The sequence below is a fragment of the Panicum hallii genome, chromosome 7 (genome assembly GCF_002211085.1).
Source record: "Panicum hallii strain FIL2 chromosome 7, PHallii_v3.1, whole genome shotgun sequence".
In the NCBI taxonomy this organism is placed as follows: Eukaryota; Viridiplantae; Streptophyta; class Magnoliopsida; order Poales; family Poaceae; genus Panicum; species Panicum hallii.
Genome location: NC_038048.1, coordinates 18,421,584 through 18,432,767, shown reverse-complemented (window position 1 = coordinate 18,432,767; position 11,184 = coordinate 18,421,584).

The window sequence follows — 11,184 nt, the reverse complement described above, 5'->3', positions numbered from 1 at the left end:
GTCCGCCTCTCACGATGCTTGAGACTGCTTATCCCTTCTGCCACATCGAGTAAAAAAGTGTAACTGTTGATGAGATAATCTTGGTGAATGATAAATTCTACCATGCTTATTTAGTATAGGTGCTCACCTAGAATGGCTAATCAAACTAGAATCGGAAAGCTAAAAACTGGAAAGTAGTTCATACTCTCTGTTGCTTTTCAGCTGAAAATAAACCCAGAGCCTTTACAATGCCTTCATGAGTCTAGTTATGGGCTAAGTATACCCAAACCCGGGTAAGCCTTGCTGAGTATTAGAATACTCAGCCTTGCCTATGTCTGTTTCAGGTATAACCTACGAGAATCCCACGGACAACCTTGTGTGGCCAACGTCCGTTCCGTTTGGCTGGTCCGTGGAGTGGGACCCGTCCCCGGCCGGCACTGACCCTCCGGAGTGACACCAGGCCCTGGGCTAGGCTTGGTGTTTGCCTTCGCGATGTCTGTAGTCACGTAAAACTTTTTCTTCCGCTGTGAGTTGGACAAGCTGTTATGCTTGTCAGTTGAACATGGTTATGTATAAGTTTACTTATCTTTGAAACTCGGTTGTAATAATGTATGTATGGTTGTAAATTAAAAGTTGATGAGCTATTCTGTGATGTGAACTCGCCTTCGTGCGAGGTAAACCTGCTTCGATCCTGCTGAACCGTGGTTGTATCGGGCGGAGACCCGACAGACCAAAGGATTGTTCCGTTTGAAGTGCGTTAAGCTGATTGCAGTTTGTACGGCGGTCAATAGCGCACTTGAGCCGGAATAATTCAAGCGGTTCTGCCACAGCTGGTATCAGAGCTGTAGGTTTATCTTTACATCTGGAATAGCTCTTAAAAAGTATTTTTTTATAAAAGTTTGCCAACAAATGAATTTACAAAGTACGTTGGATCCGTTAAGGTTGGTGATTAGAACGTAAAGCCCTAAGGGTTTATATGGGAAAGTATCAGGTGGCTATTAGTATACATATATATATATATATATATATATATATATATATATATATAAATCTGACTTGCAGCACTACTTTCTGTCAAAACTTAAATTTCTGCACAATCCAACTTTACTTTCAGTAACGACATCCACGAACGGAGGTAAGAAGGTAAGGATCCTCAGCCAACTGAGGGAGCTTGGCCTTCCCGTCGGTGATGCGAACCGAACGCTGTTTCTCAAGCAGTGGCCTACTTGAGATGCTGCCAATATACCAACTTAGGTTGATTATATTGGGAGTATATGGTTCGGCGCAGGGTATGGTGATCGCTGTTCATACCCCGCATTTTGCGGTACCCCCATGAATACGTTGTTTCGATGACATATGTTAACGTTGTCTGTACGGCGGTAATTGTACAGATGCTGTTTCTATAGTGAACAGTAATGTTTGGGGACGCTTTCATGTCGTGCTGCCATGAAAGGTTCATGAGATATATATATATGTGTATTCTTTTGCAGGTACACTAACCATGTTTACGCTATTAGGGTGCGTAGGGTTTATCGACTAGTTATATATAGTGAGAGACGTATGGTTATGCCACCGAAATTAACTACGTAAGTCCGAACATATTCGGCAATTGTTTTGGTTGTGAGGACGAGTAGTGCGTGCATGCATCATTTGATAACAAAAAGATTTTCATATATAAAGGATATGTTGTTTGTATTTGGAATGGGCTAACGAAGTGTTAAGGACAGCTTTAGGTTGGGTATCTTATGTAGATTCTTAGTTTTCCATCTGTTTTCCAGCCTTTGCTGTTACCAGAATCGGTTATCTCAAGTATGGTTATCTTGTGAGTCTTCTGTAAAATAATTGCTTTTCAGCCATTCAATGCAATTGTGTCCTCAACCCTTTGGACTCCCGTTTTGTGTTGCTGTATCTCTGTATCTTACCATTCGAAATCCTGCTTCAGATGGCTGAGACTCCAAATATTCGTTGGGATCGTGAAGGACACGCTCATACCAACGCCTTGCATTGGGAGGGTTTTCCCCGTCTTTTGTGGGAGTCACTTCAGATTTTTGGTTATGATGCACCCCCACTCTATGATGGATATGAGTTTGTTGAAGCAGGCGTTCCTCGGTGTAGGGTGAAGATGACCATTCCACAGCATCCTTCTCGCTACTTGTGGCAACCTGTCACAATTTGCACGGTTGGCCACCGCCTTGTGGATACCTTTGAGTCTGCAGCACTTGAAGCTATTCACATTTTCTGTGACAAGCATCCTGAAGAAGTGGCTGCCTATCCGATTGGTTTATTCCCAGCCACAGATCCTCGTGACTCCGAGTGGACCTTCAGGATTTCTTATTACAGTCATCTAATGGGAGATCTGTCTCATGAGACGCTGCAAGCTCTAATCCGATTCATGAACGTGCAGCATCAATATCAGTTGCTGCAACATCGAAGCATGAATCAGTTGTCTAACTTAGCTCAAGCTCACCATGGAACTATTACCCAGCAGCTTGACGAGTTGAATGAGCTTCATGCTGTCACAAATGCCCAAGTTGACCTATTGGCCCAGCGCGATGTGATCATCAATAATCAAGAAAACCAAATCCATGAGAGGGAGACAGTTATTGCCCAGCGCAATACTATTATTGAGTTCCTCCAGGATCAGGTTCAAGATCTCACCATTGAGCTTGATGATGCTGTCAACCATATCAACGATCTCCCTGAGCAACCCGCACCATTTCTAGTGCCAGGAGAAAGTGAGAGTGAAGAAGAAGAAGAAGAAGAACCAGAAGAAATAGAAGGAGAATCGGGTCTTGACTCCGAACACGGTGATCCTGCCCCAAAATCCCCAATCTAATCACTCTTCTTCTGGAAGAGTATCGTCAGTGGGAAACCTGGACGACTTTTAGCCTACCGCTCTCCTCGCTGTGCTGGATGTAACTTAGGTGGTGTGTAGTTTACCTAGTTATAGAGCCACTGGTTGTATATGTGGCATGTGTTGTTAGGTAAAAGTTTGTAATAGTGCGAATGTATCAATATGAGGTGTAAGGATATTAGTATCTATGTAGTAATCCAAATCCTGAGTTTGGTTCTCCTGTTCAATATCGGTGCATCTATTATAAGTGGTTTGAATGGAACATGTGCATTACATTTCAGTATGAAAATTGCATATTATCTGAAATTGGAGCAAGATTATGGTTGATAATGGATGTCTCCTTTATTTCAGATGGTTGGAGCTACTCGTGGAACCCCGGAAGGATTCCGGGCAGGACAACCTGGTAGTTCCCAGCAACCACCACCACCACCTCCGAACTTGGCCGAGGTTATGGCCCGGCAAACCGAGCTTCTAAATCAACTTGTGCAAGCTCAGATGGGCCATTTCCAGCAACAACCTCGAGGCCGAGGTGAACCTTTGTCGGCCAACTATCAGGACTTCCTCAGCACCCAACCTCCTTTATTCCATAAGGCTGATGAGCCTCTGGACGCGGATGCCTGGTTGCGGACAATTGAGTCCAAGTTCGCTTTACTATCAGCTCCATGTTCAGAAGAGAACAAAGTGCTCTTCGCCGCCTAGCAACTCCGAGGCCATGCACGTATTTGGTGGGACCAGTTTCATGCAATGCAACCCGCTGAACACGTGGTCATTTGGGATGAGTTTCGGACTGCATTCCGAGCACACCATATACCAGCCGGACTCATTGAGCGAAAGCTCAATGAATTCTTAAGTTTGACCCAGGGTACCCGTACTGTCACACAGTATGCACAGGTTTTCAATCACTTGTGCCAGTATGCGGGATCACATGCGGACACGGATGCCCACAAATGTGATCGTTTCCGTCGAGGCCTAAACACCAAGCTCAAGGAATGGCTGAATTTGGTGAAGGCTGAAAATTTCAATGAGTTGGTCAACATGGCCATAACTCAAGAAGACTGCATTGCTGCCCACAGAGCGGAAAAGAAACGGAAGGCACCCACAGGACCTGCAATTTCACAGTCGCCAAGGTATCGGTTGGTCCCAAGTAATGTTCCTCGAGCTCCGCCCCGAGGTAATTTATCTGGTAGATGGGTAGCCCGACCTCCCCAACAAGCACAATTCAACCGACCACCCCTGCCCCAAAATCAACAACAACCCCAACAAGGTCTGCGGCCGAGCTTTCCGCCAGTTACTCCAGGAAACAACAATAATCGTTGTTTCAATTGCGGAAGCCCGTCCCACTTCATTAAGGATTGCCCTCAACCTAGGAAATCATTCCAAGGGCAAACATCTAATCCAAACTACAAGGGCAAGGGTAAGAGACAAGTGGTGCAGGTCCGTCAAGGGAGGGTGAACCTTACCACACTCTCCGAACTCCCTGAAGGGGCACCGATAATGACGGGTACATTTTCTATCAACTATCATCCCGTTATTGTTCTTTTTGATACTGGTGCCACCCATAGTTTTATCAGTATGGATTGTGGGACTAAAATGGGCTTCGATATCTGTAGTATAAATGAAGCTTATAGGATTGTAACTCCTGGTGGTAGGATTTTGTCCAATCAAATTTGTAGGAGGGTACCAATTCAGCTGGGTAGTCATCTGATCAAAACAGATCTGTTAGTACTAGACCTAAAGGGGATGGATGTTCTTTTGGGTATGAACTGGATGACCCAACATCATGTGTCCTTAGATATCCCTTCTCGAACTGTAGAGATAAATGTGCTAGAAAATGAGCCTACCATTCTTTATCTTCCACAATCAAAGTCCTTTAACTCTTGCACCTATGCTGCATCTAAGGTCAAACTTGAGGATATTCCAGTCGTCTGTGAATATCCAGATGTTTTTCCAGATGACTTACCTGGAATGCCTCCAGATAGAGATATCGAGTTCATTATAGAACTCCAACCTAGTACAGCCCCTATCTCCAAGAGACCTTACCATATGCCTCCTAATGAGTTGGCCAAATTAAAGACCCAACTCCAAGATCTCTTAGACAAAGGCTTCATTCGTCCAAGTGCATCACCGTGGGGTTGTCCAGCTCTATTTGTGAAAAAGAAAGACAATAGCTTGAGGCTATGTGTGGATTACCGTCCTCTCAATGCGGTGACTATCAAAAATAAGTATCCTCTACCCCGCATTGATATCCTCTTTGATCAATTAGCCGGAGCCAAGGTGTTTTCTAAAATAGATCTTCGTTCCGGCTACCATCAAATTAAGATTCGGCCCAGTGATATTCCAAAAACAGCCTTCTCCACTCGGTATGGTCTATACGAGTATCTTGTCATGTCGTTTGGTCTCACTAATGCCCCAGCCTATTTCATGTACCTCATGAATTCTGTCTTCATGCAAGAACTTGATAAGTTTGTTGTGGTCTTCATTGATGACATCTTGATCTATTCTAAAACCCCAGAAGATCATGCCAAACATCTTCATGTCATCCTTCAACGATTAAGAGACCATCACCTGTACGCCAAATTCTCTAAATGTGAGTTTTGGTTAGATACAGTCAAATTCCTAGGCCATACCATTTCTGGTGACGGAATATCCGTCGATCCCAGTAAAGTACAAGAAGTGATGGATTGGAAACCCCCGACCTCCGTCCATCAAATTCGCAGCTTTCTCGGTCTAGCTGGCTATTATCGCCGTTTCATTCCTGACTTTTCCAGAATAGCCAAACCTATGACCGAACTACTAAAGAAAGGTGTGAAATTCTTCTGGGGTCAAAAATGCGAAGATGCATTTCATCTTCTCAGAAATCATCTTACGACGGCTCCAGTCTTAGCTCAACCAGATATCTCAAAACCTTTTGACATCTACTGTGATGCATCGGGAACTGGACTTGGTTGTGTACTTATGCAAGACAACCGAGTAATTGCATATGCATCACGAGCACTTAGGGTTCATGAACAAAATTACCCCACCCATGATCTCGAACTCGCAGCTGTTATTCATGCCCTAAAGATCTGGAGACACCATCTGATGGGTACAAAATGTCATATCTACACTGATCATAAAAGCCTAAAGTATATCTTTACCCAGGCAGATTTGAATATGAGGCAAAGGCGTTGGCTAGAACTTATCAAGGATTATGATTTGGAAGTACATTATCATCCAGGCAAGGCCAATGTCGTTGTAGATGCCCTTAGTCGCAAAGCACATTGTTCTTGCCTATCCATTGAAGCATTCGACGAAACTCTCTGTTGGGAAATAAGTAAGCTCAACCTAGAGATCATCCCTCAAGGTGACTTAAACCATCTTTCGGTTGAGGCCACACTCAGAGATAGCATTGTTTTAGCGCAACAGCGTAATAAAGGAGTCAGAATCATTAAACAGAAGTTAATACAAGGAGAAGGGAAGTATAAATGCTTCCGAGTAGATCCTGAAGGAGTATTATGGTTCAACGAGCGTATTATTGTACCGAAGGACCATAAACTCCGTAAACAAATAATGGATGAGGCCCATCTATCTAAATTCTCTATACACCCTGGCAGTACGAAGATGTATCAGGATCTAAAACAGAACTTTTGGTGGACTCGTATGAGACGAGAAATTGCTAAATATGTGTCGGAATGTGATATCTGTCAAAGAGTCAAAGCCAGTCATTTGAAGACTGCTGGTACCCTTCAACCTCTACCTATTCCTTCGTGGAAGTGGGAGGATATCAGTATGGACTTTATTGTTGGCCTACCCAACACTTCTCGGAGGCATGACTCTATTTGGATAATCGTTGATCGATTAACCAAAACTGCACATTTTCTTCCCGTGCATACCACATATAATGCCAAAAGGTATGCCGAGATTTATCTGGATCAAATTATTCGACTCCATGGAGTACCTAAAACGATCATTTCTGATCATGGAACACAATTTGTTGCTCGGTTCTGGGAGCAGCTACATGATGCTCTTGGAACTAAGTTAATTCGAAGCTCCGCCTATCATCCTCAAACCGATGGACAAACTGAGCGAATAAACCAGATTCTGGAAGATATGCTCAGAGCTTGTGTACTCCAATTTGACAAAAACTGGGATAAATACTTGTCACTAGCAGAATTCTCTTATAATAATAGCTATCAGACAAGTATTAAGATGGCCCCCTTTGAAGTATTATACGGTCGCCGATGCCGAACTCCTTTGAGTTGGTCACAAACCGGTGAACGTAAAATTTTTGGACCCGATCTAGTTATGGAAGCAGAGGATAAGGTCAGACTTGTCCAAAACAATCTAAAGACCGCCCAATCTCGACAGAAAAGCTACGCTGATATACGAAGAAGACCATTACAGTTTCACATCAGAGACTTCGTATATCTTCGAGTATCTCCTACCCGAGGTGTTCAAAGATTCGGTGTAAAAGGGAAACTTGCCCCTCGATACATCGGACCCTTTGAAATCCTTGAAATTTGTGGACCTGTAGCTTATCGTCTCCAACTTCCTCCTCAATTAGCGGCCATCCATAACATCTTTCATGTATCCCAACTCAGAAAGTGTGTTAAGATTGCCACCGAAGTCATCGATTCCCAAGCTATCGAAATTGAACCAGATCTGACCTATACAGAGCATCCAATCAGAATCCTCGACACTAAAGAGAGAAGCACCAGAAGAGAAACCACCAGAATGTACAAGATTCAGTGGAACCATCATACGGAAGAAGAGGCAACATGGGAAACCGAATCTTATCTTCAGCACAACTTTCCCGATTTCTTCCAAACCAACCTCCAAGCTTGATTCTTCCATTTCTTTCTATTCCGGAATCTCGGGATGAGATTCTTTTTAGGGGGGAAGGCTGTGACACTCAGGTAATTAGCTTGGTCACACCTTAGAGTTTGGCTATGCTTTTATGTCCAAAGTATGGCAAATGTATGTTTTACGTATGTAATGTTATGGAAAAAGTGATGTTTATGTAATTAAAATTAACTAAAGGTCCTTTTATGCAAATGGGTAGAAATAGAGGGAAAAGTTTAAAAGCATGAGGGTTATTTTGCAAAAAAATGATATCTGTGGTAAATAGCAAAAATATGTGAATTTACCCTTGGGTAAATGTGCAAAAGTAATTTTACCCATGGGATTTACATAAAATGTGAAGATTTTACTAAGTCTATTTAATTTCCAAAACTATTGCTCAAATGCAGATGAACCTTAAAGAGAAGTTGTAGAGTTTGAAAAACCATGCACTTTTGCTTTTTGGACCATCTTCATTTGAGTACTGGTTTAAAAGTTGTAAGCCCTTTATAGTCAAGTCCCTGCTTTTCTCTGAAATTGCAAAGCAGTCCCTGGTTCAGTTCATCCCCTTTCTCCCTCCTGGCGCCTCTGCCCTCCCCTGCTCTGCTTCCCTGGTGCCTCTGCCGCCGGAGTAATGCGCCGCTCTGGCTCACTGCCGGCCATCTCCTGTGCCCCCCCCCGTCCACGCGTCGTCCCTCTGCTCGTCCACCGCTCTACCCCCCCCCCCTGTTGGCGCCCTGCCTGCGCGCCACGGCGCCTGTGCGCTGCCAGAGCCGCTCGCCGGTGTCCCTGCCGCCGCCGCGCCTCCGAGGTTCATCTCCCCCGGTAGCAACCCCAAACCCGAGCTCAGCTTGCCGTGCTCCCCTTTGCCACTCCGTTTGCCTATAAAAAGACGCCTCAGGCCTTCCCCGCGCGCGTACAGACCTCGCCGCCGCCCCATTAGCGCCGCCAAGCTCCGGTCACCGTGGAGCTCGTCCCTCCGCTCACTTCCTTCCCAAATCAACTGCACCAGCAGCTCCCCCGTGCCCCACTGCAGCCTCCCAGCCCGGCCCTTCCCTCCTTCGCCCGCCGGAAGCTCCCCGCCGCCGTGCGCCTCCGGCCGCCGGTCCGGCCATCCGTGGGCAGCTCGTCTCCGGCCGCCTCGAGTCCTTCCAAGACCACCAATAGGTAGCCCGAAGTCCCCTCATGCTCCCCCTCCCTTTCCCCCTCACCGTCGGCAACTTCCCCGGCCGGAATTGGGCCGGACCCAAACCCCTCCCCGCCGGCCATGACCATGGACCCAATTGCTTTATGTGTTTTCTTTCCAGGGGGTTAGTTGTAAAACGCAGGGACTGATGTGTAAAGGATGCCTGTTATTTCATGTGAAAGCATTTCCTGTCTTGTAAAATTTGTAGTAATTCATAGAAAAATCCAAAAATAGCAAAACCAGTTTTGTTAGAAAATAGATTTCAAACTCTATGACTTTTGTTAATAGAGTTTAGTTTGAAACAAAATATTTCTACCTGTATTTTAAATCTAAGATTAAGGGGTAATATACACTTAACTTTGACATTTCATGTTTAGTTGCTTATGAAGTTTGGCATAAATATTCTATGAGCTCTAGATAACTTTGTGCAAAGTTACAAACTTAACTTTGATTTAAACTTAACCTCTTTTATTTTGAAACTTTCAAATTTGAAATAAACCTAATGTATAGCCTTCTCTAATTGGAATCTTTTATCATTCACTAATGTGATATTTTATAATGTCTAATATATAATCAAATTTCTATAATCTTTTATTTAAAAGTTTTGAATTCAAATTTTGGTTCACTTCAAATTTAATTTAAATGTTTTAGTTCTTATTGCAATAAACTCCACCATATCTTTATAAATAGTGTTTCAAATATAAACCCTCTTTATTTTATGCATGTTTGTGTGTTAATTGGATGAGTTATAATATTTGTAATGTGAAATTTTAAATTTAAATTTCACCTTATTTAATTTATTGCATCTCATATAGAATCAACGACACTCGACGACGGGGACTACGAACTGGTCTTAGGACAAGACCAAGGCTTCCCAGAAGACCCAGCACAAGTCGTCGAGGGACTAACTGAAGCCCCGAACCTGAGTTCGGAAGCCTCTGACTCTCCTGCCCTCGCCCCCACTCCAGAAGGCAAGCCCCGGACATATCCCATTACTTTATTTACACTGCAATCTATGCTTATCTATATTATATCTTGCATTAAGTCTAGGAGTTGAAGTGAAACCCTAGATGCATGAATCCTAGGAATCCAATGTAATGCTTCCGAGTCCTTATCGGTTAGATGCTTCGCTAATAGGACCGGTAGAAGTCGGGTGATTTCCTGTCACTCGCGCGATATAGGAGTTGCATGTTTATATTTCTGCAACCACTATAAGGATGACGGACAGGGTCATGTGCTGTATCATGACCTGGAAGTTTACCCTGTCTGTTTTGATAAAAGTTTTAAGGTCGAAATGTGTGGTAGTGGCGGCTAAGTTTTTGAAAGTACTAGCCACATGCCGCGAAATATGGTAAGCGGTAAGCCTAGTAACCAATCGGCCCGGTAAGTGGACATACTCCCACCACTCGATCTCTATGTTATGTTCACACGCACTGACCTGTGGGAGTACGTTCTGCATGGCAGACAGGAATACGGGTTTTGTAGTCGCGCTACAGACGTATGTCCTGCACACATAGGGTGTGCGTACGGTCCTGCAAGTCGCTTGTGGTGGCCTGTCCACGAGTCGGAATGAAAGGTAAATGGTTGCTTCGGAACGATCATTGGATGTTCCAAGCGTGTGTGTTAGGTTTACCTTGCAAGGTTAAATTCGATTCGAATCGTCCGCCTCTCACGATGCTTGAGACTGCTTATCCCTTCTGCCACATCGAGTAAAAAAGTGTAACTGTTGATGAGATAATCTTGGTGAATGATAAATTCTACCATGCTTGTTTAGTATAGGTGCTCACCTAGAATGGCTAATCAAACTAGAATCTGAAAGCTAAAAACTGGAAAGTAGTTCATACTCTCTGTTGCTTTTCAGCTGAAAATAAACCCAGAGCCTTTACAATGCCTTCATGAGTCTAGTTATGGGCTAAGTATACCCAAACCCGGGTAAGCCTTGCTGAGTATTAGAATACTCAGCCTTGCCTATGTCTGTTTCAGGTATAACCTACGAGAATCCCACGGACAACCTTGTGTGGCCAACGTCCGTTCCGTTTGGCTGGTCCGTGGAGTGGGACCCGTCCCCGGCCGGCACTGACCCTCCGGAGTGACACCAGGCCCTGGGCTAGGCTTGGTGTTTGCCTTCGCGATGTCTGTAGTCGCGTAAAACTTTTTCTTCCGCTGTGAGTTGGACAAGCTGTTATGCTTGTCAGTTGAACATGGTTATGTATAAGTTTACTTATCTTTGAAACTCAGTTGTAATAATGTATGTATGGTTGTAAATTAAAAGTTGATGAGCTATTCTGTGATGTGAACTCGCCTTCGTGCGAGGTAAACCTGCTTCGATCCTGCTGAACCGTGGTTG